We start from the raw sequence: 27,179 nt of genomic DNA on the forward strand, positions 1-27,179 counted from the left end.
GATGCAGTCATGTTGTGCCATTAAAGCTGCATGCGTGCCAATACTTGCAGCAGGCTTCTGACATCTCATGGACTCCGTTCTACACTTTAGCTATTGAGGCTAAAGGTTATTGAGACTATTGACTGAGATTTTATGTAGTTCCCTAATGAAACTCCAAGCTGCCAGACAGTCACATTGCTCAAACAGCAGCTTCATATTCCAATGTAGATCTCTCGCCTTAACTGGTCCAACTGGAGGAACTTCTTGTTTTCACATTCCAAACATACATTATATAAACATTTGCTTTTATCATTATTCATCATTTTATTTCTAAAGCATGTGATTCTAAACCTATGTTGTATCGTTATGTTGTGCTACAGAAAGACAACACGGGAATATCATGAGCAATGTCTACATCATGGCCATACATCACATCAGTCTTTTACGGCCACAAATCATAAGAATGAAATGCCGTCATAATGCCCGTGGCCGTAATCACACATTATTATATTGGTGCAGTCTTCGTAGCAGAGTCTGAGGATGCAAAACAGAGAGATATTGATTCCAGCTGGCCTCAGTCATGTCTGATTTAATACTTTGCTGTTAGGCATATGGTCCATTGAACTATATAATAGCAGCATTGCAGGTGGGCAGCGAGGGTAAATTATGAGTGTGGTTTCTCATTGCTTCAAAACTTGGAATAAGGAAGAAGGCAGTGGCATTATTTGAGACATGCTTTATGTACGGCCCAAATCAGTTGAATAAATAAGGCTAAATAAAACTGGGGGTTCCGCATTGAAAGTCTAATATAATTTAGACAAGGAAATAAACAATGTAACAATGTTTTAGGATTTAGGGTGGGGTAGGGTGGGCAGTGAAAATAAATAAAATACAATGAATAAGCTATATTTAAGATTCTGTATTTTTAAGTCACTATTTTCTTTCCTAATTTTATTTGAATCATGCTGGATATCATGGATCATCTGGTTTTATTATCATGTTAATTCTTATTCAATATTTAATTAAAATGATTATATTATATTTTATGTATTCCAGTCCAATATTGCATTATTGAATGTACTGTAGTTGTGTTAGTTAGTCACCTTCATATTAATCTGCTGAATCCTAAATTTCATACAGTAGGTCCAAGATTATGTGGCTTGGTAGTCACATGTTAACCAAGCTTGGTGTCTGTATTAAAGTATCAGCTTTCATGAGCTATAAAGTGTGGTTAAATAGACAGTTGCTACATTATTGCATTTCACTACTCTAATGCAGTAGATACCTTAATCTAAGACTGCACAATGAGTTTCCTTGCATTTATGAGTCTGGATTAATGGAATACAATGGAATGCAGAATAGAGCAATCTCTCCAGGCTGTTGCTTTTTTTTTGTGTTGTTTTAATTATTCATATTCCCTCTGATATATGTTAACATAAAAAGGCTGGTTAAATCATGGACGTGAAACAAACAAATAGATTAATCCCAGGGCTTTTACAGTAAGAAAAGACAGTTACAACAAAAGTATTTGATATTGCAATTTTTGTTGTTGTTTCCACATTAGATATACTCCATCATGAGTCATGCTTAAGCTGTTTAAATAGCTTCACCCTGTTTGTAAATGAAACACTTTAGTATTAGTCCATTAGCAGGATGCAACAAGTTAATTATTTTTCATGTTTTTCAGTCTTTTTACCTTTGGTTTACCACACCACTGTTTGCATTTGAGTGGTTAAGATGACACATACAAAGTACAGCATTTTGATGAGTTTAAACAATGAGTTTTGTATGAACTGTTTTTTTTTTTTCTCTCTTGCTGACGTTCAGCATTTTCTATATGCATCATTGAACCTAGGGCACCTTCATTCTGAGACAAGGTGGACGTTAGACATGCATTTAGGGTAAATGAGACATTGAAATGCATGGATCGATTGCACTTGGAGACGGTTTCTGAGCTGCTCACTCTTTAGGCCAATGGCTCAGAAGGATGAGGTTGCTGTGCACAAGACTTAGCCTTAATGGATCTGAGAGTGGGTGTGTGGAGAACTGAATTCAGATTTAACCGTAAAAGAAACAGATGTTGAGGTGCAGATAACATTGTTTTCCTTAAATTCTCACTTGTATGATATTCTTAACCTTCCTCCCGCTCTTTGAAATAAAGCAGCATTTCAACACCAAATCAATATGTTCCACCACAAACACAGCTTTTTTTATTTTGATTTTTTTTATCACACCTTCAACGCTCATAAAATCAGCTTAGGTGCTTTAAGGTGGGCTAAGCCATCTGTGAGCCTAGATGAAATTTAATCACAAGAAATACAATATTTTTAGCCTTGTGCTTTGACCAAACCAATTACCGTGATATGGTTTTATGATTAGCTCATACAAATTTTTCATAATAACAGTACTATTAATATAAGGGTCATTCATACTATGTAGTACATGTCTCCATCATACATGAATTAAAGGGATAGTTCAATAGTTCATTTATTTATTCTTGTATCTTTCCAAACCAGTCTATATTTCTTTCTTCTTTGAAACACAATACAAATATTTTTTTTTAAATCTGAATGTTTTACAGTATAATGGAAGTGGATGCAATGTTATTTTTGACCCCAGTGTTCTTTATAATCTTCTTTTGTGTTCCACAGAAGAAAGTTAGTTATTTGTGTGTGAACTATCCCTTTAATATATTGAATAAAATTTAAAGATAATATCAATGGAATAGTAATAAATAAATTAATCATAATAAATAATATGAATAAATTGTTTTGACATTAAAAGTCTCAGTTTTCTGTGGTTTGATTTTTGACAAACTTTGATTTTAAAATAAATAACAGGCAGTTTATTAAATATATTCCATATTTTCTTCATTAGACAGTGATATTGCAGAAAGCGGGGAAAAATCCCTTTACATAGCAAAAGCTACTTTCTCACTGTCATCATCTCAATTACATCATCACTTTGGAGAGAAAACTAAACATCAGTATGTAATAGCAATGGATTTGATAAAATATGTAATGTTTTGTGGGATTATTTGGTTTGTGTCACTCTACAAAACTCCATCCTTATAGATAAAATCAATAATATCAGAATTCAGAACAAATTTACACCCTTATTTGAGCTAACTCTCAATTGCACCTCAGATCTTTTCCATCTTGTAATTTTCTTGCTGTTTTATTAATAATTTTATTAAAAATTTTGAAATGCCTAAATTGACCAAATGCATATTCATTTTACATTTTGCATTTAAATGGATAGTTCACCCAAAAATGAAAATTCTGTCATTAATTACTCATCCTCACATCATTCTAAACCCGTAAGACATTCGTTCATCGTCGAAACACAAATTACGATCTTTTTGATGAAATCTGAGAACTTTCTATACCAGAAACTACAACTTTGATGCTTCAAAAAGTTCATAAAGAGAGATCGTAAAACTAATCCATATTAATTAAGCGGTTTAGTCCAAATTTTCTGAAGAGACTCGATTGCTTTAAATGATGAACAGATTGAATTTAGGTTTTTATTCACCTAAACATTCATCAACTCACACATCAGTTGTGGTAAACGGAAGCTCAAGCATGTTCGCTTGACGTGCGAGAACCAATGTGGTTGATTCTCGTGTTACGCAGCACGTTTGAGCTTCAGTAAGAACCAATGAGGTTGATTCTCGTGTTACGCAGCACGTTTGAGCTTCAGTAAGAACCAATGTGGTTGATTCTCGTGTTACGCAGCACGTTTGAGCTTCAGTAAGAACCAATGAGGTTGATTCTCGTGTTACGCAGCACGTTTGAGCTTCAGTAAGAACCAATGAGGTTGATTCTCGTGTTACGCAGCACGTTTGAGCTTCAGGCAAGAACCAATGAGGTTCATTCTCGTGTTACACAGCACGTTTGAGCTTCAGCAAGAACCAATGAGGTTTTTTTGTTTTTTTTCGCGTGACAAGCAGGTTCGGTTGAGCTTCTTGTTTATGTTTGCTGATTAATGTTTTAATGTTGATAAAAGCCTAAATTCAATCTGTTCATCATATAAAGCGATCAAGTCTTCAGAAAATTTTAACTAAACCGCTCAGTTCATATGGATCAGTTAATTTACGATCTCTTTATGAACAACTGTCAATGGAGGGACAGAAAGCTCTCAGATTTCATCAAAAAGATCTTCATTTGTGTTCCGAAGATGAGCAAAAGACTTATGGGTTTGGTACGACATGAGGGTGAGTAATTAATGACAGAATTTACATTTTTGGGTGAACTATTCCTTTAAGGAATGACCCTTATATATAACAAATATTTTGTACTATACAGATATGGTGAAATATTGTTTGACTTTATGGTCATAACAGCAGTTCTCAGTATGGCCGGTGTCCACAGAGGGTTAGCGCTGTCAGCACTGATAAACAAAAACTGCATCATAAAGTAAAGCACAGTGTCTTGTGGGAAATCTGTGCAAATGCACACTGTACACAACGAGAGCTCGTTGGGCCTGTGGGGACACACAGCCACGGTGCTAGCCGTTCCCTTTAGAGCGCTGCCTCATTTTGTGTGGAGTTATCCCAGCGCTGAATCCTGAGCAGGCCATTGGAGGTGGGAGTGGGGGGTGGGGACATTTCACGCTGGTCTGGAGCAGTGTGAGTGATGAGGAGCTTGGAAATGATTCTCCTGTGTCTCATTCTCTCCACCAGCTTTTGCTCCCAACCATCCACAGAGCTTCTTCCAGCCCTCCACACTAACCTAATGGAGCTGAGTGGCTGTATGAAGGCATAACATTACGCCCTCTGTTTTAAGGATGCGTCTTTGTAATGTAAATATTCATTAAGAAATTCACTAGCATATGGGATTGCATGTAAGATTGGCTTAGGTTGGCGAGGTTGCTTCGCAATACTTGCAAATAGCCGCGAAAGCAGGCGATGCCTATTGATGTGGTGTAAACATCAATCACTCATTTTCACTCGCTGTGTGATCACAGCTCTCAGGACGGCCAGCAGCACCTCTGAGTGATATTCCAGGCTTATCTATCCTCTGACTGTCAAGGCTATCTGTAGGACTCACCGCATGTGTTATATCCCACACAGACTCCATAATAACAAATCAAGTTGCAGAGTGTGTGTATACGGCACAATGCTTTTTTTTTCACAAGTGAGAATCTGACTCATATGATGCAGGTCTCTAGACTAACTCGTGAGAGCAGTAGCACTGCTGCCACCAAACTCTACACCAGCATCCGATTTGGTAACACCGGGGGCGAAGACAGATATTAATAATAACAGTAGTGCAGTTATAATATTACATAATTTGTCTCAAGGTAATGGATATTTGACATATTTTTTTAAAACAGATTTAGTATAAATAGAAATGCAAAACAACTGCCATAGCTTAAGCATTCAAATTGCTTTAATATTCCATTAATCCTGTAATACATTTATTACATAATGACATTCAATGCGAATATACCACATTTCTGCCAAAATACCATGGTTACAGTAACTCCATGGTAAATTTTGGTTATTTGTGGATTGAATAGCCTGGATCATTATGTCACAGTTTTCTACGTCAGTACTGTTGAGAAAGTCAGTGCTGTTTCATCAGGCTTTAAAATAGTTTAAATCACGGAGACATTTGTGGATTCTGCGCTGTTTAATAATGGTTGCGTGATCCAGATCAGTCCGTCAGTAAACGCACTCCCTTTTACTCCAATAGAAAATAGTGTGATAGCTTTTACACCACTTTCTAAAAGAGAGAAAAAAGAGAGATTAATTACAGCAATCAGATGAGAGAAGGATATGAAATTTGTCGTCACTCCCTTAGCCGTATTAGAAATACTCACGCAGCACAGCAGTTTTAACGATTTTTGTAATTTACTGCCTAGGTAATACCAAGTATAGTGTTACTGTATATAAATTTTTTTTTAAATGAAAATATGAAAAACTTTACTAGTTTTGTGATGTTGATAACTGTGGAAACTCGTCATGACAGTCTGTGAAAAGGTTCCATTGGGCTGAGCTGATAAATGATCTGTGCGCATAATCTAAGAGAGTTCGGCAACTTTGTAGTGGCACAAGTGCAAACTCGAACAATTTTAATCGCACTGCCACAAAAAAGGTCGCAAAATGCAAGCATTTAGTCGCAGTCTGGAGCCCTGTAATGGGATGTTTTGAGTTATGACTGTTTTTAAGAATAATTAAATGTCAGCGAGGGGGCATGTAATTGGGCTTTTGAAGGATTAGTTGGATGGTGTATGTTTTTAAAATCCATATGCTTATGTTTGAGTTACTTCTGAGTATAAACGTTTCATAAAAGCTTCCAGTTATCAACACTGATCAATCATGCCTTTACTATGTTAATTCTTGCACTTTATCTAATATTCCTAATAGTTTGCAAAGCAAATTTATCCTTGACCCTGTAATCATTTTTTTTTTTTTTTTATCTCTGTTTAATGAGATTAAATGTTGAAGTTTGTAGGCTTTTGTCCTTAGAGAACATCCTTGTAATCTCAGAAGAGATTTGAACAGTTTGTCAAACTATTCACAGATTTGCCAAGATTTCAGAGTCATCAAAAGTTAAACATTTAAAAGCTGAGATTGCTACCTCAAGAATATTTTTCTAATTCAATTCAACTTTACACAGAAGAGGTTGGTAAGCTTTTTTCACTTTTTAAAAAATAATGTTTACATGCATATTGTTTTCATCTTGTTTCTATACTAGTATTGAAACAGGAAGTATTTTAATATTTACGGATCGGATAGCATTCACTTCCATTGTGTCTCACTGTAACCTATATTATTTATTTATTTTAATAAAAGGAGGCCCAAGTGGAAATGAATTTGTGTTAATCAATTAATGAGAGTTAACGTTAACTAATTAACGTTGTGTTAATCAACGTTGTCACAAATGCTGTCGTTTGAGTTTAACATGTATTGAACCCGTAATGTTACTTAAGGATTTTTGAATGAAAACGGGTTAGTTAAGATGTTGCCACAAGAAGCACCTTTTTTTTTTTGTTAGGTTACATGAATTTACAGGTATTTACAAAATGTATGTAATGTACTCAACCAAGCAGGAGCAAGCCACTAGCTCTGACAATCCTTGACTATTTAGGTTTATTTATGAGCAATAGATATTTATCATTTTTATCGTTATTCATCCGCACTATGTACTGTAACTCGTAAAGTAAATGAATTGCGTTTTAATACAGGAACCTCATTTTGTTCTCTCATTCAGCCATCTGGGTTCATCCATGGCTCTATCGAGAGAGGGAATGCAATCTCGCTCTGAGCCAAAGAACATATACATCACTACAGAAGAACAGAGCAGTGATGGAAATTATTGTGTTGGGTTTTTCAAAGGCATGCGTCGGCATGAAAAATGCATGAGGCTTCCATAGGGAGGCACTCGGCTGAACTCGGTCTTGTTGCTTCCTCCTCCTCCATCTCGAGCTGCTGAGATGGAACTCAGTCGCACATAGTTGCCCTGTGCTTAGAGATGGAGGAATCTGTCAGACAATGCTATTGAGATCAGGATTAAAGATGGTTTCCGTTCAATTCTGTTCATGTAACGCAGAAACGCATCTGTCTTCTTCCTGTATCCTTGAGGGGTCTATAAGAATCTGAATCCTCTTCAATCGACTTGAATCTATCGGAAAAGTATGTTGCTATCTACTGTCTATGCCGTGCTTTTGGAATAGAGGTTTGTTTGCTTTCATATATCTCAAGGGAAATGTTCAACTGAAGCCTTTCCACGTATCGAGGCAGATTATGTTTCAGGATAAAAAGACCGTCCCGTAACAAGGCGCCTGTCCACTTTGCTATCCATCTGATCCCCAGATTAGTTCGAAATTTAACTCAGTTTACATTACGTTTGCACAACACTTCTCTAATGTCTACGGGTTAGCTTTCATATTTTTCTCAAGTGCACAACGGCTTGAATCTCAGGTCTGGCAGGGCAACTACAGGCAGAGACAGGAAGTGATTTATCATATGTTATAGTTTTGTACAACTTTGACACACATTTCAAATGTCATTAAAGTGCTTGAAGAGTCGGCATGGAAACAATCTTTAGCCGTTTTTCCACCGTTGGGCCAAACCATTCTCATTGCTTAACGATTCCATTCCGTGCCGATCCGGTTTAGCCGGTACGGATATGGTTTCATTTTCCACCGTGGTGGGGCTGATAAGAGCTCTTTTGAATGTAATACAAATGTGTCATTTGTTTCCTTGGTATCACAAGAGTGTATACAGATGGTATAGACCTTATTCAGAGCAGCGCCATGACGGGTATGAAAGTGAGGCTGTGAGGGATAGACTTACTGTGTTTTCAATGGCATCCACTGTAAAAAGCTGCATAAAGCTCCTAGATCTCTTATAATTTTACACCACTCATGTTGTCTGGGGTGTTTTGTCTACTGAAATTTCTCGGAAAGATATTTTTGCAGTGTTTCGTCAGCAGAACAATCCAAAACACATTAAATAACAGTACAACCAAAGATGGCGTTGGTGTGAACAAGGTCGATGAGATGTAAATAGATGTAAATTAAATTTCTTTTAATGTTATTGTTAACTTTGCTCAAATAGCACGCTTGGTCAGCTACAGAGAAATGGGTAGTCGGGCAACAAACAAGTGACCAATCCTGAGTGGCGACGTCACCACATGCATTGTACCTGCACGGTTAGCCAACCGCGTTGAAAATTCTGAAACGAGAACGGTTTGTAATCGTGCCGTACCGAACCAAGCTGAAGTGGAAATATACCTTCATATTACCGTTCTTAGAACTGTTCGGCCCGACTGTGGATAAGCGGCTTTTGTTAGCGATCAGCCACTATTATTTGGGTCTGTTTCATTCCTAATAAAATAAAATGTTAAACTCACAATTTTTTTTACTATAATATATTGGAAAAACTCGCTGAAATACTGGTGTATTCGCAATATCTACCAACAGGGGCTAACCGGAGAATTCTAACCAGCTCAACCTTGACTCCTTGGTCACACATTTCCTATGACTAACATGCTAATTAGTTAGCCTACTAAGCTATCATATCCAGCAGAACTTACACTTTAAATTGCGTGTTATATGGTCAAATGTATATGCTAGTTCCATGTACAAGACTAAAAATGAAGTTTAATGGCAATGTGAATTTGTTTATTATTATTATTATTATTTTTAATTTATTTTAATATATTTACATTTATTTTAATAAAAAAAAATAAAAAATAAAAATGTTTAGATAACAAAGATTCAATAACCTCTTCAACTACAAGAAATCTTTTGTATTCCACTATATTAGCCACACTGAAGTACTGCTTAATTATGACAATTATGTGATTGGCTACAACTGGAAGATGTGACAGTGACTTCTAATCAGGCATTACACGCAAAGTCCCAACGTCCCAAGGGGATAGGATCCTCAAGTCATTAAGGACGAATTCCAAATGACATTTTTTCCCTCCCTTGAAGGGCGTTGTGGGAAGTGGATGCTATTCGAAGGGCCATTAGTGAAGTATACACGATGGTCACTTCAACGAATGAGTCACTTTGAAAACTGAGGTTGTTAAAAAAAATTATGCAGGCTGTCATTGTCTTTTACCATGCGCAGCACGTACGCGTCAGTTAACGTCTTGAAAACAGGTTTTAGTGTTTCATGACCTTCAAGTAGACAGTGCGGATTAGAGGTGGATCTGACCTGCCCTCGGAAAAATGGCAGGCGGTGGCAAGGAAGATGGGAAAAATTTGATTAGTTGGGACCACTGAAAAGGAGATTGAAGTAGATGACACGGACAATTGCTAAAATGGCAATGGGAGTAACCGAAATGGAGGGCAAGAAAGCAGATGATGTACTTTTTTCCGAACAAAGTAGATTGTGATGGGCTAATTAGTGCAGATGGGAGGTTGTCGTTCTCATGGAGCTTTGCCAAAACTCTCATTAATTGATGTTCTTTCTGTCCTGTAAATGTTGATACAATCGTATTTTATACACTTACCACTTGCAGTCTCACTAGATGCCAGTGTTACTTTCTAAAGTCGATTACTAATTGAGCTTGGAAATAGGCTTAACAAAGGATTAAAAGATCTATGTTCCCTTTAATGTGACCTGGGTCCCTTAATAATTGTAGGGACCTGCTCAGGGACTCAGCAGGGCAGTCAAACGAAGAATTCATTTTACAGAACCCTAATTCACACACACAGACGCACACCAGTGTGCTAATGTGCCTTGTCAGATAGACCAGCATTAATAATACCAATCTCCATGTCTCTAGTATTCCCACTGCTCCGAGTTACCGCTGTGTAATGTTACCCTTGGTGAATTACTCCAACTTTTGATGACCACATTTCATCATATAATATATGAAGAGTTCAGATGCAAAAGCCTCTAAATGCCATTTGAAATTTTCTTATAGAATGATCATTTTTATCAAGCTTGTACATTTAAGTTCAGTAATTTCACTTAAATGATAATTAATAGATAATCTTCATTGCCATTTAAGTGAAATTATTGATTTTAAGTATACGAGCTTGATAAAAATTATCATTCTATAAGAAAATTTCAAATGGCATTTAGAGGCTTTTGCATCTGAACTCTTCATATTTTAAAATGTAATTTAATGATCAAAACTGAATTTTCAGCATCGTTACTCCAGTCTTCAGTGTCACATGATCCTTCAGAAATCATTCTAATATGCAGATTTTTTGCTCAGTTATTAATATATATATATATATATATATATATATATATATATATATATATATATATATAATTATTAATAATTATTATTCATGCTCAATTATTAATATTGTTTCCTATTATCAATGTAAAAAAAAACAAAAAAAACTTTTTGCTGCTTAGTATTTTTGTGGAAAACAGTTTTCCAGGAGAAAACAGTTTTTCAATTGTATGTATGTTTGTTTAAATTGTCATTTTAAAATACTTAATATATAGTTATATTCTCCACCATATATGACAAAAGGCAACCTCAGCAAGAGAGCTTATACATATCTCTTGCTCACAAGGGTGCTAGAGTTGCATTTTTTAATCATTTATTGTAACCGTCCTAATCTTAAGAGGGAGGATAAAGAGTTTGAAAGTGTTTAACGAGGCCAACAGGGTTATGTAAATCAGTTTTTTTTTTTTTTTTTTTTTGCGCTTATTTGTTTTATTCACACTTTTGAGTTTGCACATTTATCTCTGTGCTGATTACAGTATTTACTTAAAGAAATCAAAGACCGAACCTCAGCAAAGAAAGAGGTCAGATGTAACAAAAACAAGCACAAGCAATAAAAATCATTATCCATTCAAGATATCCCATGCATGCAAAGATCAGAGACATTAGAAGTACCAAGTTGTGACTGATCCCCTGAGAGTGAACGCATTAGAGAGCCAAATTTAATATTGATTACCATATACACGTCAATTCACCTGCCAGATTCAGATGACATCTGTAACAGCTTCATGAAGTTCAAACATGATATTGATCGACTGTTATGAGAATGAAAACTGTGACAAGTAATTGTCTCGCAGGTGTTTTACAAGTGTGGCCACCAATTATTTTCCCACTAGAGTGTAGGATCGATATCGATATAAATATATATTAAGCGCAATTATTCAGGTATAGGCTGCGAGGCAACCGAACAAGAGTGTGTTTGCCCCATATTTTAGCCTTAATCACCTTGAAGACAGTTATGTTGCTATCAGCCGTGCTTTAGGACATCTAGATGTAGACACAAACAATTTTCTGCACAGACCAGCATATTTCAGTTGAATGAGTAAGACACAATGAGAGCACTACTGAATCCACTGCCCTGGGAGAGGGGAGTCTATACTGTATCTAATTGAAATGGCAACCTGAGAGAGAAATCAATGGTTGCAGGCAGTGTAACAGGAAATGCCGGCCACTGGGTGTTGAGTTTATTATTAGGTTACATCACAATCTGATAACCTCTTGCTTTTTTGACTGTTCTATTTGCCTTTAAAACCGCTACACGCTGGAGGCAAGTTTTTAGAGTGTACGGAGATTTCACATTGGAGCGTGTATTGGAAAAGACAACTTACACTAATGGAGCATCAGACTAGCATCACTGACACAAATAAAGGTCTTGAAAGAGCTCACGGAAACAAACCAAAAAAATTATTTCATTTTTGTCTAAACTTGAAAGGGTTTTTATACTATCTGCTGAGTTACAAGAGCTACAATATGGATGTTAGTTTAAAATAGGCTTTTATGTTTTCAGACCTTTACTTTGGAGCCCTATGGGTTTGTCGTCTTGTTGTGTCTGGACCATCTTTGTAGGCCTTTAAGCAAAAGAGTGAATTAGTAGGAGTGCATTACTGCACAATAAGGTCTGTGTTTGTTCTGGACTGAGTGACTGCATTATTTCCAGAGAGAGATTTGGGCCAGTGTCATGTTTTTGCAATTTTGTATATTAGTTTTTCATGGTTTCAAGCTTCATGCCAAAATCTGGGTCAATTAGAAACATTCATCTCAAATTAAAATTTGAAGTTACGTTTATTGCCAATTCAATTAGACTCCTCTGCAAATGGGGCTCAAGTCACATTGAATCCAGCTTTATTTGTTCCAATTAGGTTATTTGCTGGTGTGAATGCATACCAAAGACTGTAAAAAAAAAAATATGAACGACGCACCTTCACTCTCTTCCATTGTAGAGAAGTGAAGCTGCCATTCCTGCCAATGTCCAAATATGGCGCTAACATCTTGGAGCCCGAGGGCCCTATCATACACCCGGCGCAAGTGCTTTTTGCTAGTTTTTGCGCTTTAACCTCGCGCACGAGCAGATCCGTTTCTTTGCTAGAGAAGCGTTCAGTTTTTCCGCTTGCAAATTCCGCCATGTAAATACCGAATCCGCCATTGGCGCCAGCGCAACTGGTTTTTAAAGGGAATGGGAGTTGAGATTCTGATTGGTTTATTGCACTTTATGCCCAAAACATTCAGAGAATAGGGACAACCCTTTTAGACCATACATTGACTATTTTTCCCTTCGTTAAACTAGCAGGGCCTAAATAGGGCCCAGAGTGTGCGCAGTAGTGAGCGTGAAGTGGAGCCACGGTATCAAGGCTACACTCCTTCATAATCAGTTTGTACAGTTTACTGCAGAACAACTCTTTATGTCAGTGTGAAATAAACAGTTATTGAAATGTAGAAATTAAAGTTGAAGCTCCAATCTCCTGAAAATCCTGAAAAAATAATTTGGTGTCTCAGTGACTACTTTGCTCAGAGAAGCTGTCAATCATGACATCCTGTTTTTAATCATTGTCCTGTTTTTATAGTATCAAATAACTTACTAAAACCAAACTCATTTTAAAGAACGAATACTTGGACTTACATCAGCGTGATTAAAAACTACCTACAATGACAGAAACCATCTTTGGAAAAAAAATTATTTGAAGTTTAATTTGTTTTAGTCCCTTTAGATTATATGGAGAGGGCTGGGTTTAAGAGCTATTCTGCATCCAGCCACCTTGGGGCGATCAAAACATTTTGGTTTCCCTTGTCAGGACTTGTGCGGCACACTTGATACATACATGTATGGTAAGCAGCAGATTGTGTTGAACCTATCGTCAACCTATTGTATAAACATTGCAACACAATGGCTTTAGGCTCAACAATTCTGGTGTGTCATTTAGGAGACTGAGATGTGCCAATATAAAGCTCCAATTCCAAATGTTGATTTTAGTGATTTAAACCAACGATGGTTCTCATTCCTGAGCAGGTCTATCGCTGGATGAATTTGAACTGCAGTTGACCCTTGAATTGCATCTGAAATTGGAAGCAGCCTCATTTTTGCTTTTACTTATCTAACGATTCTGATGATTGATAGCATGATTATCTAGAGGCCTGAGTCTGAAGAAACAGTTCATGCAAAATTTATGGATTCAACATTTTAGTACATGTGCACTAAAACATGTGATAGCACATTTATATAACATTTAATCATGATAGCTTTGCGTGAAGAACAGAATGATAATCTTTTCTTAGCTGCTGGCTTCTGCAAATTAATCACTGAGTCAGTGAGTTGAACCTGAGAATCAGATTAGTCTCATTTGTGAATTGAAGCTATGACACAAAAGAATCGTCTCGTATTGTATGGCTTTAGACTTGCAATAGAGCACACACTCCAAAGCTCCAGTCATCCCAATTTCTCCTTTTGTGTTTAATGAAAGAGTTAAATGTTTTTGGAATGAAATGATGACGGAATTGTCATGTCAGGGTGAAGTATCCCTTTAAATCAAGAATAAACTTATGATCAGTACAGAAGCAATGCCATGACAACAGGATTGCTAAGACATTGCATCTTGTCTCATGGGAAAATGCATAAATAAAAGTGTGAAATGCTCTGTTTTTGCTTCCTTTCTTGAGACTAAGAAAACGAAATCTTTAAAAGCAAGTCAAAGACCTGATGCTTAAAATATTTCAAACACAGTGAAATCCATTACCGTTTCAACATGTGGAAAAACTTGTGTTACATTTTTGATCATTTTATATAATGCAGTATGATTTTATTTATTAATAAATACCTTGGGCCTGGACACCTAGGTCTTTCATGTTTAAATGCATTTTTACGTAAAATATTAATTGGGTAAAACGCAGACCATAAGCAATGGAATAATAATATATTCACGTTATTTAAGGGAAAGGAAAAGTTGGACCATAACCTACATGTATTTCTACTCTCATTCTGGATGTAACAAGATTTAGAGTATTCATTCACTCCTAGAATTTGAATGAGTTTGCGCACAAAGGCATTATTAATTAAAATATTCCTATTTAAACAGCGTAGCCTTGCTGTTACATAATAACGACTTGCCCCAACCCTGCCTGATCCATAGCAGGAACATGATCACTAATGAGCTTATGGAAATCTAAAGTTCTGGGTAAAAAAGCGCTTTCAGCTCTTAATGAATATACCGAGAGCTGAATTATGATTTTAAATTTAAAAAAGTACTGCCATATATTCCTCTGCCTTTGATAAACTCAGTAAAGTAGCTGCTTTCCCGTGTGTGCAGTTAGCAGTGCTTGGAATATTGGCATAACAAAGACCATTTATCAGCTCCAGCGTCTGAACATTGCACCCGCCAACTAGAGCCAACCGTAAATACTGTAGTTTTTGTGATAACAGTGATAAGCCAGCGACAACGCAAAGCTTTCACTGTGACAAAAGAGCGCTGTTAATGCATGACAAATTACAGATTCTGCTTCACCGTACTCTTGATTGTTATGAATTACTTAAGAGCCGTGACTTTTCGAGGCACCTATATTCATTTCCGCTGTCACAAGAGCAAATAAGCCAACAGTTTAGCTCTCTTTCAACAACTGCCATCTATCATTACTTGTGTGTGGTAGTTTGAGTGCCTATGAATCAGGGGCAGTTTCATGAGGCAGAGGAGCTCGGAGTGATCTGTGACACTCAGGCACTGTGTCGAAGCCTTGCAGGCTGACTGTTAAGAGAAGGCGCATACCCCCTCCGGCGACTTGTGAACTGTCATTCTTCCTGATGGGCCAGCTGCCCTCTCTCTTGTGATAAAGTCAACGCTGATCTGCTGACTAGGAGTCGATCGCCATCCGGCTCCATATAGATTTGCTGTTTTTTAGCTACACAAACACGCAGAGAAAAACGTTCAGGAGCAGCGCTCCAAAAATGCCTGACAAAACCGGAAACAATGTGCCTGTGTTTGCAAATGCGCGTGTATTTATGCTGCTGTTGACATTTAGAGGGGCATTTTAGCACTTAGTGCCATGCTGAGATCTAAACGTGTCTCAGTTTGGCAGAGCAAAAGGGCTTTTGTGAATTTGTTTTTTTTCATGTCTAGAATTTGCTTCATCTGAGCTCATTTATGATTTTCTCATGACACGTATTGTTTTTACTAGGGCTGCAAATCAATTCTAACTTCTAATCAAGTTAATTGCATGTATAGTTTTTGAGTTTTCTTCATTTGGAGGCAAATTATTGATATTATAGTATTGTGCAGATGAAAACATCTTTGGAATTCACATACTGTACAGGTCAGGTGGCATGATTAATTGTTACTCGTGTCATTTTCTTTAATTAATTGCACTAAATTAATGTGTTAAATTAACAGACTTTAACAATTGCCTTTTTTACAATGCACCTTGCACAGGCTTCTGTGGGCTCCAAATTTTGCATATGTTTGTAAAGAAGGCAAAAATCACAGCGGGATAAATGGATGGAGGACCCACTGAGAGAGAGCATAAAGGCATATTACTGTACAAAAGGTATGTGACAAGAACACAATAAAAACAATGATGAATTCAGCACATTGGTCAGTCTTTGGCTTTTTCCTGGGGAAATGTCTGGGGTGGCGTGACCTTCTATGAATGATAATAACTGTTCTCTACCAAAGTGTAGAAACCACAGGAAATGGCTAATTGTGGAGGCACAGATTTAATTACCCATCCAGAGGTCAAGAAGGTGAAGGTGGCCTGAAACAACTGTAAAGAAAATATGACTACTAGACTCTGGAGGGCAATCTAGTGGCTGCAGTATTTCAGCAGAGGCATTCAGCTCTCTCAAATGATTTGTGGTAATGAGGGGGAGTGCCTTAACAATAAGAGTGGCAATATCCAAAGAAAATGTTCATTATATTTATAACTACATTACAGTGTTATATATAACAGTCAGCTACTAAAGCCAAGATATACTGTATACACTACAGGTTAAAAGTTTAAAACATTTGTTAATAGGGTTTGAAGAAAAAAAAACAAGGCTGCATTTATTTGATCATAAACATAGTAAAAAAATAGTAATATTGTGAAATATCATTACAATTTAAAGCAACTGTTTTAATATTTTAAAATATATTTAAAATATCGCCTGTATTGGACACATTTTCCAGTCACATTTTCCATTGATACGTCCGAAATCATTCTTATATGCTGATTTGCTGCTCAAATTTTAGTTTGCGAGTAGAATGTTACATTGTTGTAACCTCATGATCTCATAAAGTTGCATGTTTAATTTTTCAATCCAAATCTTGGATTAACACACCTTAAATGTTGTCAATACAATCAAATTATAAAAGATGCTTAAAAATCTCAGCTGACATTTGTTACACTGGCAATGAAAGGCCAAGTTGAGTGCGTTGCATTGTGGGATACAGTATCCTGCTGGAATTGTACTGTGTGTAGAAGTAGTATGGTAGGCCTACATAGGGAATAATAATAGTAGCTTCCTATTCATAGCCTTTGCGCATGAAAGAGGGAAACGTAAATATTTCTTATGCATTGTATGTTAAAGTTTCCATTATAATTGGTTAAGCCACACTGCAACTGGGATATTTATTTCATTAGATGTTGTTGTGTATGGTTTTTAAATGACAGTGGTGACATGCTATTACACCAACATTAAGTAATAAGTAATTTTCAAGGGAAGATTTGACCCAGCAACAAATAGATCAGCAACAATCATGCTATTAATGCGTCATCTAGAGTGGTTCAATTTGCAGTCAAATAGATAAGTAAGAATGTATGGCTTAGACAGGCTGAGATGGCCCCCGAAGCTAATCACCATAATTAAGCAGGTGGTATTTTCTCTTGCCAATATTTCACTGACATCAGCCACTGAGAGCTCTAGAGCATCGAGGCAACTCTGAATAATTGACGCCGCTTGTGAGCATTCATAATTTATGCCTTTATCCATCTGAGAAAGATAGCAATGCAGTGTAGTTGAGGAATTCTCTAACACTGGGTTTATTTGCCCAAATTCAGTTTTCCCCCAAAAATCAATTTTTTTTTCATTTATATTTTTCTGGATTCTGTTTTTTAATGGTTTAATTACATTTTAGAAATCAAAATGAATGTCTAATTAATTACAAATCATTTTAATTTGAACAATTTCACAACAATTTATTAAAGGTTTAACAAATTGACATCTTTAGGGCCCTATGAAATACATTTTATTTTTACCAAATTCATTTTTTTCTGTTTTAAGTTTTATGGATTCCATTTTAATGGTTTAATTCATTTTAATAATCAAAAAGCATATCTAATTAATTGAATTCATAAAAACATTTATACTTTTTTTCATTTCTATGTTTAATTTTTTCTGGCAACATAATGAAGGCATAAAACATTCATTTTATTTATCTTCTAATCATATGAAATTAAACAACTTTTTGTCAAACAAATTGCTGCACAGCAGAGCTTTACTGTTAAATTAAAACATTATTTTCAAAACATTATTGAAAAATTGTGAATAGGCCCTTAAAAAGGATTGTTTTAATAGCAATGTATTATTATTATTACTGTTAGTGTTATTATTACTTTGAGACAGCTAAATTCTACTGTACAACAGTAATATATTTCTGTCACAATATCTTCAAGTTAAACCGAACTTTTATTTTGACGGGGCGCCTTGAAGACCTTTTGAGTTTCTGTGCGTTTACGATATGACGTTAGTTTTTCTCAAATGAAACTGTAATGCTCATGAAGTGACTCTGGGGATGAAGTTCATGCATTCATGTCCTTGTATAGTGAGGCAGCAGAGGCTGAAAACACTGCGCGCGTCACACGTGCTTCATTGTGTGCATGGTAAATGAAAAAAACCTCGCGTCTGCTCCATTCATTCACACATAGACACAGACAGAGCATATGAGCGGAGTGGAGCGGTGAGAATCTCCGCTCATCGCTCACGGAACTGTTCACCCCTCCGCTCCCCCGCTCAAAGCTACATCAGGCCGCTCCGCTCATTATCGCTCAGCGCTCAACGCAGTTTGCTTCGCGCTCCACTCAAATCGCCCCCCGCTCGCTCCAAAAAAGGAAAAAAATCTACATGTATATCACTTGTAGCGGTCCCCAACCTTTTTTGCGTCACGGACCGGTTTAATATCAGACAATATTTTCACAGACCGGCCAAGGTGTGGCGGATAAATACAACAAAATAAAATGATACGAACGGCATAAAAAAATGGGGTATTTTTTTTAAATAGCCTATAATAATAAACGTGAATCCAATATGTGCAGGCCATACTAGCAACTTTATTAGCAGCGTCCTCTAACATCGCGCCTAAAGACAACTGAGAAAGTCTGAACACAAACAAAATGCCCCCAAAAGAAAAAAATCTCCATGTTTTCGGTGCTGATGCGTTCATGTAACATGTAAGGGTGGCGCTGCCAATAACGCACCTAAAAGCTGTCACAACGAACCGGCAAAATTAATGATTATGTATATGTAAAATATAGCAGGAGACATTTTAATTGTTTACTAATAAACCTTTTTTTTTATGTCTGTGTCGCTGGAAAAATGCTGACTCGCGATCTTCGCAGTATTGAACGCCCCAGAGAGAAATGCACATTTCATACGGATTAAATAAGAGAGCAGTCTGTTTTCTTTCGTTTTGAATTGTTCTGTTTAAAATTAGACATTTCAAGCTTTATATATATGTCTCAGGTCTGTCAGGCAAGTAGGCTATACGCTGAGTTTCGGTTCATTTATGAGACAAACTCCAGGTTCACCCGCCGGCGCCTTCGTGTCGTGATTATCTATTTTCTAATATATTTACTTATTTATTAAATCCAGTCTATCCAGACAATTGGTTGATGAAACACTGATCAAAATTAAGATACAATTAATACAAAACTAAATTAAATTTAAAGACAGGCTTTGTGCTTTCTGTTTGAGGTCTCAGTGAAAGTTTTAAAGCAGTCTTTTAGTGCCGCTGTCAGAGCGCTCACGTCCGTAACGGAGAACTGTCCCATCTGTAACATTTTTTTTTTTTTGTGAAATAAATGTCTAAATAAATGCGACTTATGCTATGCCTATATATGTTTTTTCTTCTTCATGGCGCATTTTTTGACTGATGCGTGGCGTGAGCGGAGCGGAATTGGAGCGGGAAATAAGACACTCCGTCCTTTTGAAATTGCCGCTCTGCGCTCTGTCCAAGATCCGCCCGCTCGCGCTCCCCGCTCGCTCCCGCTCCACTCCGCTCACATACTCTGGACACAGAACATGCTGGATTCATAGTTAAATTTTTGCGGTTTAATATTCACAGACACTAGTCTATAGTCGCGATTTGATTTAAGTGTGCTGACCTGATTTTTATTTATTCATTACAAAAATTGACAAAATCTGTGAAAACTCCGCGTTATACAGTAAATTCCGTTTTTATGCCTGGATTCTGCGTTTCCGCATCGTGGGAATCATAGTGCCCTTGGTTTATGCCACACATATTGTTAATGGCAGCTTTTATTGCCTCCACGGCCACCCTATTTATCAAAGGGTTGTAGCAACAACTCATACTACAGTAGTAAAATGCAGATTCAGATGAGCTAAATGAAGTCAGATTCCTTTGGGTGTTATTCATTGTAGCACAGTCGATTCACTGTTTTCCATCCTGATTTCCATTATGCTTTTAATGAAATTAAATGAGATTTTTGAAGGGGAAACAAACCAGAGGAGCTAACAAGTGTTTCCGTAAGTCATTGTTAGGCTATCTATCGATCCTTTAGGGTGCTATCATGTTGACTGTTCCTTCAGGATCTTATTAATTTCTTCAGTGTAGCCGACTGTAAAACCATCACTCATAGATGGTCTCTAAACTCTGTGTGGATGATTTGACATTTCTCACTGACAGAGCTAATTAACATATCGTTGTTGAATATGTCTCTAATTTCATGATTAATGTTCTTTAAACAGAGGGTAGAGGGTGGGGGGTGGGGGGTGATAGAAAAAGAAGTTGCTTTTGGAAAATTTCCAGCCCAACTGGTTCAAACAATGTAAAAATGGCAATTTGTTTAAGGCGATTAAAACTCAAGGCAGCTTTTCTACAATATTAGGGCCTAATGCGCTAAACTGGGGATTTCTCCAAAAGTGACCCAGACAACATAAGCAAACATGCTCAGAATATAATAAATATTGGAAATAAGGATTATTATATTTATGCTCCCAAATAACCGGATATTAAACTCTCCTGTCTATACTGTCAGGAATAGTTATCCTATCTTTTAGAGGTCTTGTAAAAAACAAACTGATGAGGAGTCGATTCTGTTTAGATTGCTTGGTTTCGGCTCCCTGCAGTGCCTATACCCGAAAACCTTCTTTAAACCTTCGCTTCGATAAGCTCCTCTCATGCTGTCAACCTTAACAAGTGGCATGTTGATCAGCTTGAAGAAGATAATTAACTGACAAAGCCTCGCTGTACCTTTTCCAACCAGGGGCCCTTCCTAACTCATACATTTTACCTCTGATCAGAAGTTTGACCTTTTCCAAATGATATTCCCAATTTCCAATTCATCACTTCGTCCGCCTGAATTACCCAGTGCTGTGCTACACGAGAGCCTCATTACTGTAGAAATATATAGAAGGATCCGCTCAGTCAAGCGTCGGGGGTTCGGTCCAAAAATGAATCGTACAATAATTTGATTGACCAAGGAAATGCCATAAGGAAACGCCATGGTGACAGTATTCCCATGAGTCCAGAGATGCTAAAAGAGATAAGCATGACTAGATGCCATTTTCCAGTGTGCAAAAGAGCACTAAATCTACAAAGGTCAGGACTGAGTGATGGATATATTAAATAGAGATCTGAGGCATGCTGGGAAATATTATTCACGGTGAGTCAGTGTCTTCAGCTTTAGAGCAAGATCTGCTTATTAATGAACCGACTTTTTATTTGACGTATGCGTGATAAATGCTGCATTTTTTAAGGGTGTGCCACTTCGTGATTAATTAACCATATGGTATTTCATGCAAACACTTACTGTTTTATATACAGCTTTTCAGCCCATGTGGATGCCTGTTGGAGGAGGCTTTTCAGAATTGCACAGAAGCATCTTGTGAATTTGGTTTCAAAGTGGTTCGCAGCTGGTGATTCATGTATGTTCTGATAAGGTCAAAACAAAGCTAAACGTAAGTGATTAAATGCAACAAACCATATAATCGTGCATTTAAGAGAGGAGAGAAAGCTCCCTATATGGTTGTCGATGTCAAAGGCTGTTTGTCCAGCCTGATCTCATAAGAATTTGTAGCTATTTGTTCGTAATGTTTTTGTCTAAATTTTGTATGCTTGGAAATAAGCTGAAATGTACAATATGCACTTACTAAAAGCATCTTTAAAACATATTTAAATATATTTGTGTACCCTAATTTCCTATATATGTGTCTGAAAACAAAGTTATATGTAAGTGTGTGTGTGTGTGGGTATATATATATATATATATATATATATATATATATATATATATATATATATATATATATATATATATATATATATGTATGTGACCCTGGATCACAAAACCAGTCATAAGTCGCACGGGTATATTTGTGGCAATAGCCAAAAATACATTGTATGGGTCAAAATTATAGATTTTTCTTTTATGCCAAAAATCATTAGGATATTAAGTAAAGCTCATGTTCCATGTTGTACATTTCCTACCATAAATATATAAAACATTTACTTTTGTAAATGAATGCAGCACAATCCCGAACATAAATGGACAACTTTAAAGACGATTTTCTCAATGTTTCGATTTTTTTGCACCCTCAGATTTCAGATTTTCAAATAGTTGTATCTCGGCCAAATATTGTCATATCCTAACAAACCATACATCAGTGGAAAGCTTATTTATTCAGCTTTCAGATGATGGATGCATCTCAATTTAAAAAAATTGACCCATTTGACTGGTTTTGTGGTCCAGGGTCACATTATATATAATAAAATGAACATGATTTTTTTTAAATAATGTTTTAGTCACAATATAGTATTATATAGATATTTATAATTTGTTTTATATTTGGGAAATTTCTAATACAATCTAGGCTTGTAGACCAAGCAATCCATTTGTGAATGGAAGTCACTATAGAGGCATTGCCATTGATGGCAGAACAGATTGTCACACTGTCAGACTGAGGGAAGTTTGGCCAATGCACCAGCAGATTTCTCAATTAGCTCACGGCCTTCAAAAAGGGTAGATTGAGTTTCTAAATGCCTCTGTGAGCACCAGAGATGCTGCAGTTTTGTGAATGGGCTTGTCATTCCGTATGGCTAAAGAGTCATTGATTGTGCGTCATCAAAAAGCAAGTACAACATTTGGGATCCAGTGATTAAGAAATAAGGTGTAGCTTCTTGATGCCATAGAACACATCATAACTCTCATGCTCATGTCATTATACAATGACAAAATGCGCTATATATTTAGACCAACGCTCCTCGACCTGATTATTCAGGCAAATATTCACTGAAAATTGAGCCAGACTTATGAATTTGTCACAATGGCTAGACTGTAACACTATTTGCCTGGCTACAATGTGTCCCAATCTGTTTTGTTCAATAATTACGCAGCGTTTTCTGTCATTCTGTTCTCACAGCTCAGCCATTTGCTGCCCTGCTCAGCTGACAGTAACAGATGTGAAAATTGCATTGACTATCAGTGTAAACAACAGCTGATACCAATTGAGAAGCCGTTAGATATGGAGGAAGGATATTTGTTTCGAATGAGTTTGTCCACAAACCTCTTCTGATTCGCCCGATGCCACCGGCACCTGATGCAAATAGCATATTTCTTGCATTTTGCTCATTCATTGACGCATGGAACCGCAGTATTTAGATTTGATCATTTATACAAGCCTCTATCTAATGACAGCAAACAATGCAATAAAATAATTGCTTTTGATATACTTAAAGGACTAGAATAAGCACACCGTGCAAATGGCTATTTATCAGAGAAATGCTACTTCTGACCTTTGCTTAAAACAGTCAAACATAATTATGCAAACGTGTTTATACGCACATGGCTTGCAGCAATGCATAGGAATAGACACATTCATTTCATACAAAGCTGCCGCCTATGATTAGGTGCCCTTCACCTAGAACGTATGTTTAATAAATCTTATTTTAAATTACTTCTGACATGCACATGTTAGGAGAAGCAACAGCTGTAACCTTTGGTTCTCTCCTCAAGAACTCCTCGGAGGTTTGGAAACAACGAAAAGAGATTCATCACAATCCTTTTTCTGTCCCCCGTTTCAGCATGGAATATTAAATAAATCTTTGTTGGAGAAATCAGCAGGGTGACTTGAACCATTTCAATGACATTTACAAATAATTCAGCAATGCCAAGGTTTAGTATAGGATCAAATCCGGCGTATAAACAAGATTTTTTTCATTGCTGATGTTTTTCTTAAACATTAATGTAGATTTTATAGTTTTACAGCTGTTGGTTTTGCTGTGGAAAATAACAGCCTTGAAAATGTCTTTGTGTCATCCAGTGTCAGTCAGAAAATCTCAGCAATATTTTGAGTCTTCATTACTTTGTGTGCACACGTCCATCCGCGCTTGTCACATTCGATGCCTTGTGAGCTAGCTTCTTCTCAGTTGAGTAATGCTTTAAGTTATTGGCCCTGACAGAATTTGTATACATATATTTAAGCATATCTCTGGTTGAAAACATCAACATGTGCAGCAAATATATCAGCGTCGCAGATCTTCTTGTGGGCCTTTTATATGTAAATGTTTACTTCTTCATATTAGGTTTTTTTTGCTGAGAAAAGGCCTGCAATACTTTGTACATTTACTTTGGCTTTTCTATTACTATTATAATATAAATAAAGTATAAAAATACTTTATTTAATTTGCTACTACATTGATGAAAAATGTGAAGACTAAAATCCATTGTTTTAACTGAATTTGTTAGTATTTATGTTAATATGTAACTTTAAATAAAGGGGTGTGGTCAGGAGCATATTCGTTTCTGCTCTGGTACTATCAAGAATCATAAAATTCTACTGGTTTTGGTCTACACTACAGCTCTGTTTCTTGTACAGGTGTGTGTGTGTGTGTGTGGTCCTTATGGAAGTCATACTCCCTCTGCAGATGTGGGTATTTCCCATCCAATGCAATTTTTAGAAAGATAAAGATAGATCACAAGATGGGGAGAAAAGAGCAGATTCATATTTTCTGTGAAAAATGTTACTTTTAAACTAAAGAATTTCCAACTAACTAAGAGGCAGTCATTTGGTTATCATTTTTAGAGATTACATTTGCTTTTCTGCTACACTGTGCTTGTTGAGATGTCTTGCCAAACGAAACCTAGGCATTTAAAAGATGGATTTCACATGGTTAATGCCACAAATTTGCCTTTTGATTACCTAAATAGTATGAATCTTATTTTTTTTTTTTATCCTAAAACTTTTCAGGTTTAAATCCCAGATTTGTCAATGTGGTGTCAGATGTTTGGATCCCAATATAAACATTATATCTGCATCCATGTGAAAGGTAAATATTTCACCATGCACCGCAATGTTGGTGTCAATCAGTTGCTCATAAAGTTGAACCAATGAACTAGATGTGCAACAGACAGCAACATCATATTCACTCACTGAATGCCAGCATTGTGTGACCATGCAAAGGCATTAAGAGCTGCTTTTCAGCCTGTCGCTATTCTTCTGACCTGCAAAATTCTTGTATGAAGAGCAAGCACCCTTGCTACCTAGAGGCATTACTAGCATGCATATTCTACATCTATATATAGCTCTTCATTAAGGTGCTATATTATGAACATTCAATTTTAAGATTTAAATTCATGAATTAGATTCCATCAATAATTAAATATGTAATTTGAAATTTATTTCAAATGGCATTTTTCTGCTTATTTAAGTTAAATCCGTCAAAACTATGAATTTATGGGCAACATTCAGCATTACTGTATGTAATTATATGAATTCCTAATTCCAATGTCCACCTGAAACCAAATGTAAAAACATGAGTTGCACAGTGAGTTAATTGCAGCTTTGTGTGTGTGTGTGTGTGTGTGTGTGTGTGTGTAGATAAGCAGGTTTCTAATATTTAATACAATTGTATTTAAAACATGCTGAATTGAATCACAAATTATAGATATTCTCTATAAAAAAATAGTACTAGCCTATGTCAAGGTGGACGATGACTGACTTGCTGTCTGTTTTGGTCTGAAAAAGAGCCTCTCGTTCTGTCATTGTTTAGACTCATATTTTGTTGTCCTCTACGCAGATGAATTTATGATCCCTTTTAATGGAGCCATACCGCTGGTATTTTGTCTGCAGAGAGTGGGCTTAAAAGCCAGAGTGTTCACAATAGCCAAGTTAATAAACTTGTATAAATTACATTCTTGGTGGTGCAAGCCATCCATTATTCTATGCCTGACATTAGCTTAATGTATTCCGAGCATCACCAGCGATCCATTTTATGGTGATTGCTTAAGTTTCACATCACGCCTGATTTGTGTGTCTGTTGTTCGGCGTAGTCCGTGTATGAATTCTCAACACGATTCAGTTGGGGAGATCCTTAAGGGGTTAGTTTACCCTTTTTCTGTCATAATTTACTCATCCTCATGTCCTCAGTTTTTCTTCAGAACTCAGATGATGACATTTTGAAGGGCTTTTAAGATATTTTGAATTATTCAAAAGCACCATAAAAGTATCTAAAAAGTAATCCAAATGATTTGTTGTATCGCAAGCCTAGTTGTGTGACAAACATGTTGAAACTGAAGCTGATAATCTGATTTCTTTCACTTTAGTGGACCATTGTGACCGGTTCAGTGAGTCACATGAACTGAGGTCAAGAATAAAAATAGTGCGTGAATCATTGAGAGGGGTTTGAGAAGCGAATCATTTGAACCAATGAAAAGATCCAACTCGAAATATTGACTTATTCATGAGTCAGACACATAACCTGGAAAAGGTTCCACTTCCTTCCACTGTAGAAAAATGAAGCCAAAATATCCTAGAAATGGTTGTTGCGATTACGTCATTTGGAGCCTTACACAGTACATTTTTATAACATCAAATAACTAACTAAAACCAAACTTAATGAAAAAAACGAACACTTTAACAAACATTAGCGTAATAAGAACTACCTAAAATGACAGAAACCATCTTTGGTAAAAACTTTTGGATTTTTTAGTTTGGCTTGCATCCCATTCAGTTACATGGGGTGGGATTTATGGGGTTTATGACCTATACTGTAGCCAGCCACCAGGGGCTGATCGAAATGTTTCATCAGATATTTTTCATGATCTCAAATGAACATGCCAAAGAAATATCATATCAGCCACTTTAATGGTACTTTTATGGCGCTTTTTGTATTTTTGGAGGTTTTCTGAAATGCACTTTTTGTGTTTCACAGAAAAAGTAAACTCATAATAGTTGGAAGAGACATGAGGATGAGTAAATAAAGCAGAACATTTTACTTGAGGAGAGCTACTCCG

At 36.5% G+C, this 27,179-nt stretch overlaps 1 protein-coding gene across 2 annotated transcripts in view; it reads left to right on the forward strand.

Moving 5' to 3' along the window:
* The window catches only part of grm4 (glutamate receptor, metabotropic 4), a 183,895-nt gene that overhangs the window by 73,437 nt on the left and 83,279 nt on the right, over nucleotides 1-27,179 (forward strand). The window lies entirely within an intron of this gene.

The sequence above is a fragment of the Leuciscus leuciscus genome (assembly GCF_965113295.1).
Source record: "Leuciscus leuciscus genome assembly, chromosome: 14".
NCBI lineage: Eukaryota > Metazoa > Chordata > Actinopteri > Cypriniformes > Leuciscidae > Leuciscus > Leuciscus leuciscus.